This window comes from Oncorhynchus gorbuscha, linkage group LG22 (assembly GCF_021184085.1).
Source record: "Oncorhynchus gorbuscha isolate QuinsamMale2020 ecotype Even-year linkage group LG22, OgorEven_v1.0, whole genome shotgun sequence".
In the NCBI taxonomy this organism is placed as follows: Eukaryota; Metazoa; Chordata; class Actinopteri; order Salmoniformes; family Salmonidae; genus Oncorhynchus; species Oncorhynchus gorbuscha.
The window spans coordinates 50,025,845-50,043,893 of NC_060194.1; the positions used below are offsets into that span (position 1 = coordinate 50,025,845).

The window sequence follows — 18,049 nt, forward strand, 5'->3', positions numbered from 1 at the left end:
TTGACGTTTTGTCCATTTGTGTCAATTAAATACCAGAACATTATTGTCCATGTGTCGAACTAAATACCTAAACGTTGTCTCTTTGTGTCAAATACCAGGTTATCGTCCCTTTGTGTCCAATACCAGAAGGTTATCGTCCCTTTGTGTCCAATACCAGAAGGTTATCGTCCCTTTGTGTCCAATACCAGGTTATCGTCCCTTTGTGTTAATACCAGAAGGTTATCGTCCCTTTGTCTCAATACCAGAAGGTTATCGTCCCTTTGTGTCAATACCAGAAGGTTATCGTCCCTTTGTGTCAATACCAGAAGGTTATCGTCCCTTTGTGTCAATACCAGAAGGTTATCGTCCCTTTGTGTCAAATACCAGGTTATCGTCCCTTTGTGTCAATACCAGAAGGTTATCGTCCCTTTGTGTCAAATACCAGGTTATCGTCCCTTTGTGTCAAATACCAGGTTATCGTCCCTTTGTGTTAATACCAGAAGGTTATTGTCCCTTTGTGTCAAATACCAGAAGGTTATCGTCCCTTTGTGTCAATACCAGAAGGTTATCGTCCCTTTGTGACAATACCAGAAGGTTATCGTCCCTTTGTGTCAAATACCAGAAGGTTATCGTCCCTTTGTCCCCTTTGTGTCCAATACCAGAAGGTTATCGTCCCTTTGTGTCAATACCAGAAGGTTATCGTCCCTTTGTGTCAATACCAGAAGGTTATCGTCCCTTTGTGTCAATACCAGAAGGTTATCGTCCCTTTGTGTCAAATACCAGAAGGTTATCGTCCCTTTGTCCAATACCAGAAGGTTATCGTCCCTTTGTGTCAATACCAGAAGGTTATCGTCCCTTTGTGTCCAATACCAGAAGGTTATTTTTTATTCATCTGGTACCATCTCTTCACCTGCTCTCCGTTTAGTTTTCCAGGTTCCGTTTTTCCCCCAGTTTTCAGTCTCAAAAATCACACTTCTTATAGAAAAACAAAATTTGATGTTGTTATTCCACAACAATGCTTAAACCACTTGAGGTCAGGGGGGGAGAATCGAAGAAATGTTGATTTTTGGTAAGCATATCGGAATCGGCGGATATTTGTGGCAAATCGGGCCAGAAGGTTAGGTACAAAACCAATGTCAAATTGCCGTGTCCAATACCAGAAGATGATGACGCCCCATGAAAAGTACAGCAATAACACAGCATTCCTAACCTGGTTATCGTCCCTTTGTGGATCTATACCAGAAGGTTATTTCCCCTTTGTGTCCAATACCAGGAAGATCTGGTAAAGGCCATCTCTTCAACCTGGCCCACAACGTCTGCTGTGTGGATCTATTTTAACGTTTCAAAAGGAAGATAAAGGCCATCAACACAGCATTCCTTTCCCCCAACGTTTGTGTGGATCATTTTAACGTTTCAAAAAAGATAAAGGCCATGTGCAACACAGCATTCCTAACCTGGCCCAAAACAAAACGTTTCAAAGGAAGATAAAGGCCATTGCAACACAGCATTCAACCTGGCTTAAACCACTTGTGGTCTGGGAAGATAAAGGCCATGTGCAACACAGCATTCCTAACCTGGCCCAAACGTGTTGATTTTTAACGTTTCAAAGGAAGATAAGCCATAACACAGCATTCGGAATCGGCCCACAACATCTGCTGTGGATCTATTTTAACGTTTCAAAAGGAAGATAAAGGCCATGTGCAACACAGCATTCCTGACCTGGCCCACAACGTGCTGTCTGGATCTATTAACGTACAAAAAGATAAAGGCCAATGTCAAATTCTGCCTGGCCATAACGTCTGCTGTCTGGATCTATTTTAACGTTTCAAAGGAAGATAAAGATGTGCAACACAGCATTCAACCTGGCCCACAACATCTGCTGTGTGGATCTATTTTAACGCAAAAGGAAGATAAAGGCCATGTGCAACACAGCATTCCTAACCTGGCCCACAACGTCTGCTGTGTGGATCTATTTTAACGTTTCAAAGGAAGATAAAGGCCATGTGCAACACAGCATTCCTAACCTGGCCCACAACGTCTGCTGTCTGGATCTATTTTAACGTTTCAAAGGAAGATAAAGGCCATGTGCAACACAGCATTCCTAACCTGGCCCACAACATCTGCTGTGTGGATCTATTTTAACGTTTCAAAAGGAAGATAAAGGCCATGTGCAACACAGCATTCCTAACCTGGCCCACAACGTCTGCTGTGTGGATCTATTTTAACGTTTCAAAGGAAGATAAAGGCCATGTGCAACACAGCATTCCTAACCTGGCCCACAACGTCTGCTGTGTGGATCCATTTTAACGTTTCAAAAGGAAGATAAGGGCCATGTGCAACACAGCATTCCTAACCTGGCCCACAACATCTGCTGTGTGGATCTATTTTAACGTTTCAAAAGGAAGATAAAGGCCATGTGCAACACAGCATTCCTAACCTGGCCCACAACGTCTGCTGTGTGGATCTATTTTAACGTTTCAAAGGAAGATAAAGGCCATGTGCAACACAGCATTCCTAACCTGGCCCACAACGTCTGCTGTGTGGATCCATTTTAACGTTTCAAAAGGAAGATAAGGGCCATGTGCAACACAGCATTCCTAACCTGGCCCACAACATCTGCTGTGTGGATCTATTTTAACGTTTCAAAAGGAAGATAAAGGCCATGTGCAACACAGCATTCCTGACCTGGCCCACAACGTCTGCTGTCTGGATCTATTAACGTTTCAAAGGAAGATAAAGGCCATGTGCAACACAGCATTCTTAACCTGGCCAACAACGTCTGCTGTCTGGATCTATTTTAACGTTTCAAAGGAAGGTAAAGGCCATGTGCAACACAGCATTCCTAACCTGGCCCACAACATCTGCTGTGTGGATCTATTTTAACGTTTCAAAAGGAAGATAAAGGCCATGTGCAACACAGCATTCCTAACCTGGCCCACAACGTCTGCTGTCTGGATCTATTTTAACGTTTCAAAAGGAAGATAAAAGCCATATGCAACACAGCATTCCTAACCTGGCCCACAACGTCTGCTGTCTGGATCTATTTTAACGTTTCAAAGGAAGATAAAGGCCATGTGCAACACAGCATTCCTAACCTGGCCCACAACGTCTGCTGTCTGGATCTATTTTAACGTTTCAAATGAAGATAAAGGCCATATGCAACACAGCATTCCTAACCTGGCCCACAACGTCTGCTGTCTGGATCTATTTTAACGTTTCAAAGGAAGGTAAAGGCCATGTGCAACACAGCATTCCTAACCTGGCCCACAACGTCTGCTGTCTGGATCTATTTTAACGTTTCAAAGGAAGGTACAGGCCATGTGCTACACAGCATTCCTAACCTGGCCCACAACGTCTGCTGTGTGGATCTATTTTAACGTTTCAAGGCCATATGCACCATTTGTGCTGCTACTATTTCCCGAGGAGGGGAGAAAGTGACATTTTTCAATACCACAAACCTAACTACTCATTAGAAAGTGCATCACCCCCAGACGTTCAGCAACTACTTAGAGCAAAAGAAGAAAAAAAACTAAACACACACTTACAATAACCAAACCAGATCAAGTCGAGCAGTCATTTGAAACTGAAAAAGGCTAAATCCATTAATGCCAAGATAATGGAATTCATTGCCCTTGACGATCAACCGTTCTCTGTCGTGGATGATGTTGGCTTTCGCCGACTGGTCGAGCACTTCGAGCTCCGGTACACACTACCAAGTAGGCACTATTTTTACAGATGTTGCCCTACCGGAGTTACACAGTATTTCTGAAATGCACATCCACGAGCTACTTGCTATGGGTGTCACTGTTATTAGCTTCAATAGCACCATGAGCATGCTGAGTCTGACAGAACAGTGGGTCGATGAGGATTTCGTACTGAGGAAAGCCGTATTTCTCAAGAATGGGCTGGTTCTCATACCGCTGCTGCCATTTCAACGGCATTTGAGAACATGTTTGAAACTTGAAACATGAACACACTCCTAACGCCATTCAAACAACTGACTCAAGAAATCATTTTCAATGCACCGGCAGAACAGAAAAGCTACGTCTGCTAAGACGAGGGTTTGGAGTGCGTGTCTTTTTGTCAATAACAGCTGGTGCGCGATGTCTAATATTAAAGAAGTCTCAAGGTATTGCTCGCCTGAAGTAGAGTACCTTATGATAAGCTGTAGACCACACTATCTACCAAGGGAGTTCTTATCTACATTATTTGTAGCCGTCTACACAGACCGACACTGGCACTAAGAGCGCACTCAACCAACTCTATAAGCCATAAGCAAACAAGAAAATGCTCTCCCAGAAGTGGCGCCCCTAGTGGCCGGGGACTTTAATGCAGGGAAACTTAAATCAGTTTTACCTAATTCCTATCAGCATGTCACATGTGCAACCAGAGGGGGAAAAAAATCCTAGACCACCTTTACTACGCAACCAAAGCTCTCCCCCGACCTCCATTTGGTAAATCCAACCATTTTTCTATCCTCCTGATTCCTGCTTACAAGAAAAAAATAAAAGCAGGAAGTACCAGTGACTCGCTCAATACAGAAGTGGTCAGGTGGCGCGGATGCTATGCTACAGGACTGTTTTGCTAGCACAGACTGGAACATGTTCCGGGATTCACCCAATGGCAATGAGATGTATACCACATCAGTCACCTGCTTCATCAATAAGTGCATCGACGACGTCGTCCCTTCAGTGACCGTACGTACATATCCCAACCAGAATAGCCATGCTGATCCTCAACACTGGGGCCCCTTAGGGGTGTGGACTTAGTCCCCTCCTGTACTCCCTGTTCACCCACGACTGCGTGGCCAAACAACTCCAACCCCATCATTAAGTTTGCTGACGACACAACAGTGGTAGGCCTGATCACCGACAACGATGTGACAGCCTATAGGGAGGTCAGAGAACTGGCAGTGTGGTGCCAGGACAACAACCTCTCCCTCAATGTGAGCAAGACAAAAGGACCTGATCGTGGACTACAGGAAAAGGTGGGCAGAACAGGCTCCCATTAAAATCAACGGGACTGTAGTGGACCGGGTCGAGAGTTTCAAGTTCCTTGGTGTCCACATCACCAACGATCTATCATGGTCCAAACACACCAAGCAAGACAGTCGTGAAGAGGGGACGACAAACCCCCCCCCCCCCCAGGAAACTAAAAAGCTTTGGCATGGTTCCCCAGATCCTCAAAAAGTTTGACAGCTGCACCATCGAGAGCATCCTGACCGGTTGCAACACCGCCTGGTATGGGAACTGCTCGGCATCTGACCGCAAGGCGCTACAGAGGGTAGAGCGTACGGCTCAGTACTCCACTGGGGCCAAGCTTCCTGCAATTGCCTACATCCCAAACTGCCCCCTATTGCCTAAGGGTGAAATGGCCCCTCTGAATAACAGGCCATGGTTTTGGCTTAACTGTGTTGTGAAAAAAAACGCCACCTAGATAGCACAGCAGGACATATCTGGAAACCAATCATAACTTTTCATTACATGTTAGTAATAACAAAATTAGACCATTATTTTAGTGTTAACCATTTTAATAAGGTCAAGGACATGACAAACTAAAACAAAGTATTAGAATGTGCAGAATTGTCTCTGACATTAGTCAGCTACTATGTGTTACAATATACAGCTGTATGTGCATTTAGAAATGTTGCATAGTGCTCTGGGCGCTATAAGAATATATTATTATTAATAATTTATGCCATTTAGCAGACGCTTTTATCCAAAGCGACTTACAGTCATGTGTGCATACATTCTACGTATGGGTGGTCCCGGGGATCGAACCCACTACCCTGGCGTTACAAGCGCCATGCTCTACCAACTGAGCTACAGACATCCATTTTTCCTCTGATCGTCAAACAGAACTATAAGGTCGAGGGGGAGAGGGGAATTATCCAGGACAGAAAGTAGAATGGAAGTCGTGTTGAAAGCTGTATGTCATTTACTGCAGCTGCCTGCTCAGCGTCTGACTGACGGAGTTAGAAACCAGAGCCATCCTACAGTACAGCTACTGGTCAGGTCCAGAAACCAGAGCCCCTCTCATCCCACAGTACAGCTACTGGTCAGGTCCAGAAACCAGAATCCCTCTCATCCTACAGTACAGCTACTGGTCAGGTCCAGAAACCAGAGCCCACCTCATCCTACAGTACAGCTACTGGTCAGGTCCAGAAACCAGAGCCCCTCCCATCCTACAGTACAGCTACTGATCAGGTCCAGAAACCAGAGCCCCTCTCATCCTACAGTACAGCTACTGGTCAGGTCCAGAAACCAGAGCCCCTCCCATCCTACAGTACAGCTACTGATCAGGTCCAGAAACCAGAGCCCCTCCCATCCTACAGTACAGCTACTGATCAGGTCCAGAAACCAGAGCCCCTCTCATCCTACAGTACAGCTACTGGTCAGGTCCAGAAACCAGAGCCCCTCCCATCCTACAGTACAGCTACTGATCAGGTCCAGAAACCAGAGCCCCTCCCATCCTACAGTACAGCTACTGATCAGGTCCAGAAACCAGAGCCCCTCTCATCCTACAGTACAGCTACTGGTCAGGTCCAGAAACCAGAGCCCACCTCATCCTACAGTACAGCCACTGGTCAGGTCCAGAAACCAGAGCCCCTCTCATCCTACAGTACAGCTACTGGTCAGGTCCAGAAACCAGAGCCCCTCCCATCCTACAGTACAGCTACTGGTCAGGTCCAGAAACCAGAGCCCACCTCATCCTACAGTACAGCTACTGGTCAGGTCCAGAAACCAGAGCCCCTCCCATCCCACAGTACAGCTACTGGTCAGGTCCAGAAACCAGAGCCCCTCTCATCCCACAGTACAGCTACTGGTCAGGTCCAGAAACCAGAGCCCACCTCATCCTACAGTACAGCTACTGGTCAGGTCCAGAAACCAGAGCCCACCTCATCCTACAGTACAGCTACTGGTCAGGTCCAGAAACCAGAGCCCCTCTCATCCTACAGTACAGCTACTGGTCAGATCCAGAAACCAGAGCCCCTCTCATCCTACAGTACAGCCACTGGTCAGGTCCAGAAACCAGAGCCCCTCCCATCCTACAGTACAGCTACTGGTCAGGTCCAGAAACCAGAGCCCCTCTCATCCTACAGTACAGCTACTGGTCAGGTCCAGAAACCAGAGCCCCTCTCATCCTACAGTACAGCTACTGGTCAGGTCCAGAAACCAGAGCCACTCCCATCCTACAGTACAGCTACTGGTCAGGTCCAGGCAGGAAGTGTTATCTAGTGTTTGAGTACCAGCTCTAAAAATACACTCCTCTCTCTCTCTTTCCCCAGCCAAGCTTTCTCTCTAGTGCTCTTTGCCACTCTGTCCTATCACCCCCCTGTCTCTCTCTTTCTTTCCCCAGCCAAGCTTTCTCTCTAGTGCTCTTTGCCACTCTGTCCTATCACCCCCCTGTCTCTCTCTTTCTTTCCCCAGCCAAGCTTTCTCTCTAGTGCTCGTTGCCACTCTGTCCTATCACCCCTCCCTCTCCAGCCCAGCTCTCTGCTTAGAGGAACAGACCTCCCACTCTCATGTCAGCTGTTGTGAACAGACAGAACGACAACTTTGAGGAGTCGCCAAGAGTGTCTGTACAATAAAGACATCAAGGACACTTGTCTTACTGGGGGAATAAAAGACATCAAGGACGTTTTACTACATATTATGAGGCATGTTTAACCTTGCTTCAAAGTAGCCTAGGCAAAAATCTGACCATATCAGTGGAAGCAATTATTTAATAGACTTCCATATATAAAGATCATCAAGGACATGATCAAAGCTGGGACCGAGAGACTGAAAAACAGCTTCTATCTAAAGGCCATCAGGCTGTTAAAGTAACCACCCGGTTACTCAACCCTGCACCTTAGAGGCTGCTGCCCTATATCCATAGAATCACTCACCTGGTTACTCAACCCTGCACCTTAGAGGCTGCTGCCCTATATCCATAGACATAGAATCACTCACCTGGTTACTCAACCCTGCACCTTAGAGGCTGCTGCCCCATATACATAGAATCACTCACCTGGTTACTCAACCCTGCACCTTAGAGGCTGCTGCCCCATATACATAGACTTGAAATCACTTTAATGTTTACATACTATCCTATCCTGTATCCTGTATTCAACTGTATTCTAGTCAATGACACCCCGACATTGCTCCTCCTAATATTCATACATTTCTTAATTTTATTATTTTAATTTGAGATGTGTGTATATTTATTTATTCAACCTTTATTTAACAAAGCAAGTCAGTTAAGAACAAATTCTTATTTACAATGGCGGCCTACCCCAGGCCAAACCCAGACGACGCTGGACCAATTGGGCGCCGCTCTATGGGACTCCCAATCACAGCCGGTTGTGATACAGCCTGGAATCGAACCAGGGTCTGTAGTGACGCCTCTAGCACTGAGATGCAGTGCCTGAGACCGCTGCGCCACTCCGGAGCCCCTTGTGTATTGTTAGATATTACTGCACTGTTGGAGATAGGAACACAAGCATTTCCCTACACCCACAATAACATCTGTTAAGTACGTTTAGGTGACCAATATATTCTGATTTACCATTTGAAACCATTAGCCTGTTCCATTGGTTTTCAAATCAAACTTTATTTGTCACAGTGGCTTATTTCTGCATGTTATTGATACCATGTGGTGTTTTGAGGCATTTTGATTTCATGTCAATGCAAATAAAGCTAAAATTCGCCAGCTAGCTAACCACCAACCGTTGTATTTGGAACAACACGTGGTCAATATTAAGAAGTGTTCATTATCAGTAGAGCACAGCGCATGGAACAAAGCAGTGAGACATGCAACATCGCGTTGTTTTTGCTACATGTTCCTGCAAGCATGCGAGGCCAAGAGTGCGGGGCCACGCAGGAATCAAATCCCACCCCCTCCGGAGTCTTCAGGGCTGAGACCCGGATGTTCTGAATGTCTAGTGATGTCCCTGGTTAGGGGATAAAGAACATTATTATGTAGCTTACAGTAGTTCCCAGTCACGTGGTGTTTGTTTATAAAAACACACAACGACCAGAGACCGGAGCCGTGTGATTCACTCAGTTGTTCAACACGCGCCAGGTGACCTAGTTACAGTACGGAATTCACAACTAAATCTTTGCCTGCTAGATATCTTATAACTATTAAGTTAACTGTCTAAAATATGCTAAATGCTCTGCAGTTGTGCTTTTGGTTTGCTAATTTAGTAGCTGGTTAGCTATCTAATTATGTGGTTAGGGTCTACCAAAATCAAGCATTCGCTTGGTAACAGCAGAGAAATCCCCTCCTGGCTGAGATTTGTTTTGTGAGTACAGCAAACTGTGTAGCCTTTGAGTTACTTGTATAGTTTAGGTCAGAAACTGTACAAAATGTTCGCAATGAACTTGTTAGCATTTAGTAAGCATATTCTAATGGATTTTACATGTACTTGTTAGCATTGCTAACCTTCGGATTATAGAGTATCAGTGAGGTTAGAAAACAGCGCCCCTTGTGTTCAGTGCTGGTATTATCAAATATTTGGGTATGGCATAAGGTCGGTATGATGGTATGACAATCTTAATACCGCCCAAGCCCACTTATAAGACACTACTTGATGTAGCGAAATAAAACAATCAGGCTATGGAATCAGGCTATGGAACCCTGAGCTGTTCACTGGACGTGCTACCTGTCCCAGACCTGCTGTTTTCAACTCTCCAGAGACAGCAGGAGAGGTAGAAAGACTCGCAATGATCGGCTATGAAAAGCCAAATGACATTTACTATTGAGGTGCTGACGTGTTGCACCCTCTACAACCACTGTGATTAATATTATTTGACCCTGCTGGTCATCTATGAACATTTGAACATCTTGGCCATGTTCTGTTATAGTCTCCACCCGGCACAGCCAGAAGAGGACAAGCCACCCCTCATAGCCTGGTTCCTCTCTAGGTTTCTTCCTAGGTTCTGGCCTTTCTAGGGAATTTTTCCTAGCTACCATGCTTCTAAACCTGCAATGCTTGCTGTTTGGGGATTTTGCTGGGTTTTTGTACAGCACTTTGTGACATCAGCTAATGTAAGAAGACTGATTCATAACAATTTGATTTATATACGAACACAGAGCTGACCCCATTTACTTGACTAGTCAATTGTTTGGTCGTATACAGCACAAAACTCAGCTCAGGTGCATCCCATTTCCATTGATCATCCATGAGATGTTTCTACAACTTGATTGGAGTCCACCTGTGGTAAATTCAATTGATTTGACATGATTTGGAAAGGCACACAACTGTCTATATACGGTCCCTCAGTTGACAGTGCATGTCAGAGCAAAAACCAAGCCATGAAATTGTCCGTAGAGCTCCGAGTGTGGACAGAATGGCTGTAATAGATACTAGGTTGCCAGTTGGGACACAGTGTGGACAGAATGGCTGTAATAGATACTAGGTTGCCAGTTGGGACACAGTGTGGACAGAATGGCTGTAATAGATACTAGTTTGCCAGTTGGGACACAGTGTGGACAGAATGGCTGTAATAGATACTAGGTTGCCAGTTGGGACACAGTGTGGACAGAATGGCTGTAATAGATACTAGTTTGCCAGTTGGGACACAGTGTGGACAGAATGGCTGTAATAGATACTAGTTTGCCAGTTGGGACACAGTGTGGACAGAATGGCTGTAATAGATACTAGTTTGCCAGTTGGGACACAGTGTGGACAGAATGGCTGTAATAGATACTAGGTTGCCAGTTGGGACACAATGTGGACAGAATGGCTGTAATAGATACTAGGTTGCCAGTTGGGACACAGTGTAGACAGAATGGCTGTAATAGATACTAGTTTGCCAGTTGGGACACAGTGTGGACAGAATGGCTGTAATAGATACTAGGTTGCCAGTTGGGACACAGTGTGGACATAACATGACTTAGGCTGTCTTTACACTGACAAAATAAAGTAAGATAAGCCAAAGAGAAAGTGGTTTCAAACTATATGATACATGGTAACCTACCATGGTAATATGGCCCAAGGATGACTTGCAGTGCGTGTACAAACATACAGTAGAGATATCTGGGTTGAACACGCAGCAGACAGGAGTACGCTGATCTCAACAGGCCTGGTATTATTAGCCATCTATGCAGGTCAGCAATCTAGAGGGGTTTTGTCTCTGGTTGAAGTGTCACAGACATTTCATCTAAGATTAGACTCCATCTCTCCGTCTTATAAAGAGCCTTTTGGTAGGCAATAGGTTCATTTGGTCCAGATAGTCCCACACAAATCTTACAGATTAACAGATCTTTAAAATGTCTGGAAAAGTGGTATACCATTTTTTAAAATCGCATCAACATCATGCTATAGCTAGACCTAGTAGGAATACATCAACAACATGCTATAGCTAGACCTAGCAGGAATCCATCAACATCATGCTATAGCTAGACCTAGCAGGAATCCATCAACAACATGCTATAGCTAGACCTAGCAGGAATACATCAACATCATGCTATAGCTAGACCTAGCATGAATACATCAACATCATGCTATAGCTAGACCTAGCATGAATACATCAACATCATGCTATAGCTAGACCTAGCAGGAATACATCAACAACATGCTATAGCTAGACCTAGTAGGAATACATCAACAACATGCTATAGCTAGACCTAACAGGAATACATCAACATCATGCTATAGCTAGACCTAGCAGGAATACATCAACAACATGCTATAGCTAGACCTAGCAGGAATCCATCAACAACATGCTATAGCTAGACCTAGCAGGAATCCATCAACAACATGCTATAGCTAGACCTAGTAGGAATACATCAACAACATGCTATAGCTAGACCTAGTAGGAATACATCAACATCATGCTATAGCTAGACCTAGCAGGAATCCATCAACAACATGCTATAGCTAGACCTAGCAGGAATCCATCAACAACATGCTATAGCTAGACCTAGCAGGAATCCATCAACAACATGCTATAGCTAGACCTAGCAGGAATCCATCAACAACATGCTATAGCTAGACCTAGTAGGAATCCATCAACAACATGCTATAGCTAGACCTAGCAGGAATCCATCAACAACATGCTATAGCTAGACCTAGTAGGAATACATCAACATCATGCTATAGCTAGACCTAGTAGGAATACATCAACAACATGCTATAGCTAGACCTAGTAGGAATACATCAACAACATGCTATAGCTAGACCTAGTAGGAATACATCAACATCATGCTATAGCTAGACCTAGCAGGAATCCATCAACAACATGCTATAGCTAGACCTAGTAGGAATCCATCAACAACATGCTATAGCTAGACCTAGCAGGAATCCATCAACAACATGCTATAGCTAGACCTAGTAGGAATACATCAACATCATGCTATAGCTAGACCTAGCAGGAATCCATCAACAACATGCTATAGCTAGACCTAGTAGGAATCCATCAACAACATGCTATAGCTAGACCTAGTAGGAATAAGTCAACATCATGCTATAGCTAGACCTAGTAGGAATCCATCAACAACATGCTATAGCTAGACCTAGTAGGAATACATCAACATCATGCTATAGCTAGACCTAGCAGGAATCCATCAACAACATGCAATAGCTAGACCTAGCAGGAATCCATCAACAACATGCTATAGCTAGACCTAGTAGGAATACATCAACATCATGCTATAGCTAGACCTAGCAGGAATCCATCAACAACATGCTATAGCTAGACCTAGCAGGAATACATCAACATCATGCTATAGCTAGACCTAGCAGGAATACATCAACATCATGCTATAGCTAGACCTAGCAGGAATCTTAAGCAAGAAAGAAAATGTGTAGGCTGTGGAACATCCCCCTACTGTATTTTACTGTGTGGGTTGTAGTGTACAAAACATTAGGAACACCTGCTCTTTCTATGACAGACGAACCAGGCGAACGATATTTAGTTATTTTTTCCCCAACTTTATTTAACCAGGTAGGCCAGTTGAGAACAAGTTCTCATTTACAACTGCGACCTGGCCAAGATAAAGCAGCGCAACCCAAAGGTCATCCAGCCAACTTGACACAACTGTGGGAAGCATTGAAGTCAACATGGGCCAGCATCCCTGTGGACACCTTGCAGAGTCCATGCACAGATTAATTGAGGCTGTTCTGAGGGCAAAAGGGGGTGCAACTAAATATTAGGAAAGTGTTGCTAATGTTTTGTACACACACACACACACACACACACACACACACACACACACACACACACACACACACACACACACACACACACACACACACACACACACACACACACACACACACAGGGGGTATTGTTTGTTGCTGGTGATGTATAGGCCTATACCTCTCCAGCTTCCATTGGGGGTCAGGTTACAGAGAGACCAGCCTATACCTCTCCGGCTTCCATTGGGGGTCAGGTTACAGAAAGACCAGCAAGGCCACATGGCATCCTAATGGATACCTACCTATACCCCAATCTATCACTAGTAACCTAGCCTGTTCTCAGATCTGTTTGTATTGTATAGCAGCCAACTCCTATCGTGGATTAAAAATAATAATACAAAGATCTGGGACCAGGCTAAACTATCAGTCTGTCTTCATAACTATCAGTCTGTCTTCATAACTATCAGTCTGTCTTCATAACTATCAGTCTGTCTTCATAACTAGAACAGCAGAGAGACTGTGAACCAGACTGGTCTGTCTTCATAACTAGAACAGCAGAGTGACTGTGAACCAGACTGGTCTGTCTTCATAACTAGAACAGCAGAGTGACTGTGAACCAGACTGGTCTGTCTTCATAACTAGAACAGCAGAGAGACTGTGAACCAGACTGGTCTGTCTTCATAACTAGAACAGCAGAGTGACTGTGAACCAGACTGGTCTGTCTTCATAACTAGAACAGTAGAGTGACTGTGAACCAGACTGGTCTGTCTTCATAACTAGAACAGTAGAGTGACTGTGAACCAGACTGGTCTGTCTTCATAACTAGAACAGCAGAGTGACTGTGAACCAGACTGGTCTGTCTTCATAACTAGAACAGCAGAGAGACTGTCAACCAGGCTAGTCTGTCTAAATATCTAGCACAGCAGAGAGACTGTGAACCAGACTGGTCTGTCTTCATAACTAGCACAGCAGAGAGACTGTCAACCAGGCTAGTCTGTCTAAATATCTAGCACAGCAGAGAGACTGTGAACCAGACTGGTCTGTCTTCATAACTAGCACAGCAGAGAGACTGTGAACCAGGCTAGTCTGTCTAAATAACTAGCACAGCAGAGAGACTGTCAACCGGGCTAGTCTGTCTTGATAACTAGCACAAAAGAGAGACTGTCAACCAGGCTAGTCTGTCTTGATAACTAGCACAGCAAAGAGACTGTCAACCAGGCTAGTCTGTCTTGATAACTAGCACAGCAGAGAGACTGTCAGTCATGAACAGGAACTGCCATGTATTTATGGGATTATCTGTTATTCTCAACGAACCAGTTTCACAGCCCCAGACAGACAGAGACAGGCGGAACAACAAGGTCTCTATCCATTGAAGCGTCCCAAATGGCTCCCTTTTCCCTATATAGTGCCCTTGGGCTGTGGTCATAAGGGTGCCATTTGGGAGGAATACCACGTAACCTCTTGCTCCTGACATATGCATCTGATCAGTTATGACTGAGACTATCATCACAACACCACACAATATGACCTTAAATTCAGACCCTCCTACATGTGCAGCTGATTTCTGTGGTGTGCAGCAAAGCCACAAATATCGACATCCACATCCAGCCGGGTAGGCCTTACTCTGGTTACTTAATCTCTAGCTTTTACAGTTTCGCTGCTGTGCTGATGACACATTTCAAAGACTGTTTAGTGGTAGCTTGTGTTGTGATGAATTTCTACAAATGACACAGTTGTCTCACTTCATAATAAACAAGAGGATATGTTTGTAAACACAGCCAGGGGAATCCATTGTCTCGTTCAAAATGTGATGGCTGGGTGGTTTTAGGAACAAGACTCCTTAGTAATTCATCTTAAGTGATACTGCCAGTTGGATAACAGCAACAAAAAAAACAAAAAGGCTTTCGTTTTGGGTTTGTTTGGTTTATGGCGTGGCAAGGGGCAAAGATCCTGGGAGAACATCAGTACGTAGCGAGCAAGAATATACTCCAAACACAGACAGCAACTAACCAAGTAGCTAGCAAGAATATACTCCAAACACAGACAGCAACTAAACAAGTATCTAGCAAGAATATACTCCAAACACAGACAGCAACTAAACAAGTATCTAGCAAGAATATACTCCAAACACAGACAGCAACTAAACAAGTATCTAGCAAGAATATACTCCAAACACAGACAGCAACTAAACAAGTATCTAGCAAGAATATACTCCAAACATAGACAGCAACTAAACAAGTATCTAGCAAGAATATACTCCAAATACAGACAGCAACTAACCAAGTACCTAGACATGTAAAGTCAACGTACTACTACTACTAGCTCGTTAAGTTAGTCATAAGTTATGCTTGCAATACAGCCATTGACAAGATCAATGCAAAGATAGATAGGTTGGCTTGATTTTCAGTAGAGTCGATCTCGTCAGGTATCTGGAAAACTTACGCCTGACCTACTGTAAAAATATTTGGTTAGCTAATCGAGTTAGGCCCAAGCTCGCTAACTAGTTATAGGCTGCCTGGATAGGTAGCTGACTGTTAGCCTAGTTAGTGTGAACAGGGTTTTGTGTGTATCCGTTTAGGTTGGTCGACGAACCAATGTAGGTAATACACTAACTAGTTGACGTTACTCATTTTTTACATTGTACGTGACGTTGATGTTTTTACACAGCTTGAACACATTAATCACGGGGGATTAGTTAGCTAGGCCTGAAACATTTACCTGTTGTCCTAGCTTGCTACACATCGATATGCTAGCTAACATTAGCTAGTTGTCTTCCTGGCGTTTGTCGTCGTAGTTGACAATCGATTATGAACTATAACATTTGCATTATAAAGCGAACACAAGTTAGCGAGATGTCTAACTAACATATTCAGTTGCGGTTTTAGATAGCACGCTAACTGGTGTCGCAGCTAGTCGCCTAGCTAACGTTAGCTAGAGCAGGCAGATTCACCGGCGTCGGCTAGCTGTAGGCTTTTACCTCAACCAATTACCTAACGCGGTTAATGCCAGGTGATATCTGGTGAGTTAGATAATCAATCAAAATGCACCTATTGTAATATGTACATTTAGCTAGCTTTGCTAACCAGCTAATTTGCCTAACAGGAAGTTACTGTACCTAGCTAGCTTTGCTAACCAGCTAATTTGCCTAACAGGAAGTTACTGTACCTAGCTAGCTTTGCTAACCAGCTAATTTGCCTAACAGGAAGTTACTGTACCTAGCTAGCTTTGCTAACCGTCAGTTGATTTGTTGCTAACTGGCAGTTGATTTGTTGCTAACTGGCAGTTGATTTGTTGCTAACTGGCAGTTGATTTGTTGCTAACTGGCAGTTGATTTGTTGCTAACTGGCAGTTGATTTGTTAACTGGCAGTTGATTTGTTGCTAACTGGCAGTTGATTTGTTGCTAACTGGCAGTTGATTTGCTAACTGGCAGTTGATTTGTTGCTAACTGGCAGTTGATTTGTTGCAACTGGCAGTTGATTTGTTGCTAACTGGCAGTTGATTTGTTGCTAACTGGCAGTTGATTTGTTGCTAACTGGCAGTTGATTTGTTGCTAACTGGCAGTTGATTTGTTGCTAACTGGCAGTTGATTTGTTGCTAACTGGCAGTTGATTTGTTGCTAACTGGCAGTTGATTTGTTGCTATGGCCTAGCGATGGAACTTCACTACGATATATTGTCGTTGGTTTTCAAAAGACATTCAAAGTTGTAAATACAAAAGTAGAGTTGATAACGTTATAGCTATACGTTTACAGATGAACAAAAAAACAATCCGTTTGTTGACATTTCCCGAATAATAAATATAATTACGACAACAAAAAAAAACAGGGCAACTCCTTAATCCGTAACTGTTACTGTCGAGATTGATGCACATTTCTTTCAATTCATTTTTCACTAACCTATTGGTGAAAAACAAACACACGATGAACGAAGGGAGGGAAAGCGTGTACCTTCTCCGGTTGGTTTAAGACACGGTAATTCCAACATTGTGTTTTTTGTTTAATGTAATTTTCTTCATTCCGTGTTCCTCCTCTCTCTCTCTCTCCTGTGGATGTTGTCTCTGTAAACTCAACCTCGCCAGTCAGGTAACGAACGAGCGTAACATTTTTTTTTTCTTCTGCCGCTGCGCAGTTCCCTGCTCCAGATAAGTTGTTAAACTAGCGTAACTTGGTTTGGAGAATAGCTCGTCACAGGCCGTGTTCGAGAGCATCAAAACGACTGACTGGTCTTCAAATCAAATGGATTTGTCTGCTGCGCCGAATACAACAGGTGTAGGTAGACCTTACAGTAAAATGCTGACTTACAAATCCTTAATCAAAAATGCCGTTTTAAGAAAAACATGCGTTAAGTTAAAAAAATTGATAAGTAAAAAATGTAAAAAAACAAATAATTACAGAGCTGCAGTAAAATAACAGTAGTGAGGCTATATACAGGGGGTACCGGTACAGAGTCAATGTGCTTTGGGCACAGGTTAGTCGAGGTAATTGAGGTAATACATACTTACTTGCCACACTTTCAACCCTTACACAAAAACATTCACCCAAAATGTAGGTAGAGTTAAAGTCACTATGCATAGATAATAAACAGAGGGGGGGGGGGGGAGGGGCAATGCAAATAGTCTAGGTATCCATTTGATTAGCTGTTCAGGAGTCTTATGGCTTGAGGGTTTGGACCTAGACTTGGTGCTCCGGTACCGCTTGCCGTGCGGTAGCTGAGAGAACAGTCTATGGCTTGTGTGGCTGGAGTCATTGACAATTTTTAGGGCCTTCCTCTGACACTTCCTGGTATAGAGGTCCTGGATGGCAGGAAGCTTGGCCCCAGTAATGTACTGGGCTGTACGCACTACCCTCTGTAGTGCCTTGCGGTTGGAGACCACGCTCTCGATGGTGCAGCTGTAGAACCTTTTGAGGATGAGGACCCGGGTCCAATCTTTTCAGTCTCCTG

The 18,049-nt window shown here is 44.1% G+C and overlaps 1 protein-coding gene across 7 annotated transcripts in view; it reads right to left on the reverse strand.

The window, feature by feature from the left end:
* The window catches only part of LOC124009248 (casein kinase I-like), a 66,917-nt gene extending 49,733 nt beyond the window's left edge, over nt 1-17,184 (reverse strand). For 4 of the 7 annotated variants that reach the window (XM_046320850.1, XM_046320848.1, XM_046320845.1 and 1 more), the window contains exon 1: nt 17,005-17,172. The gene's annotated coding sequence lies outside the window, so the exon portion shown is untranslated. Of the gene's footprint in view, nt 1-17,004 lie in introns of all 7 variants that reach the window. The other 3 variants (XM_046320852.1, XM_046320851.1, XM_046320846.1) reach the window with 2 other exon arrangements.
* Between the last annotated feature and the right edge of the window lie 865 nt (nt 17,185-18,049).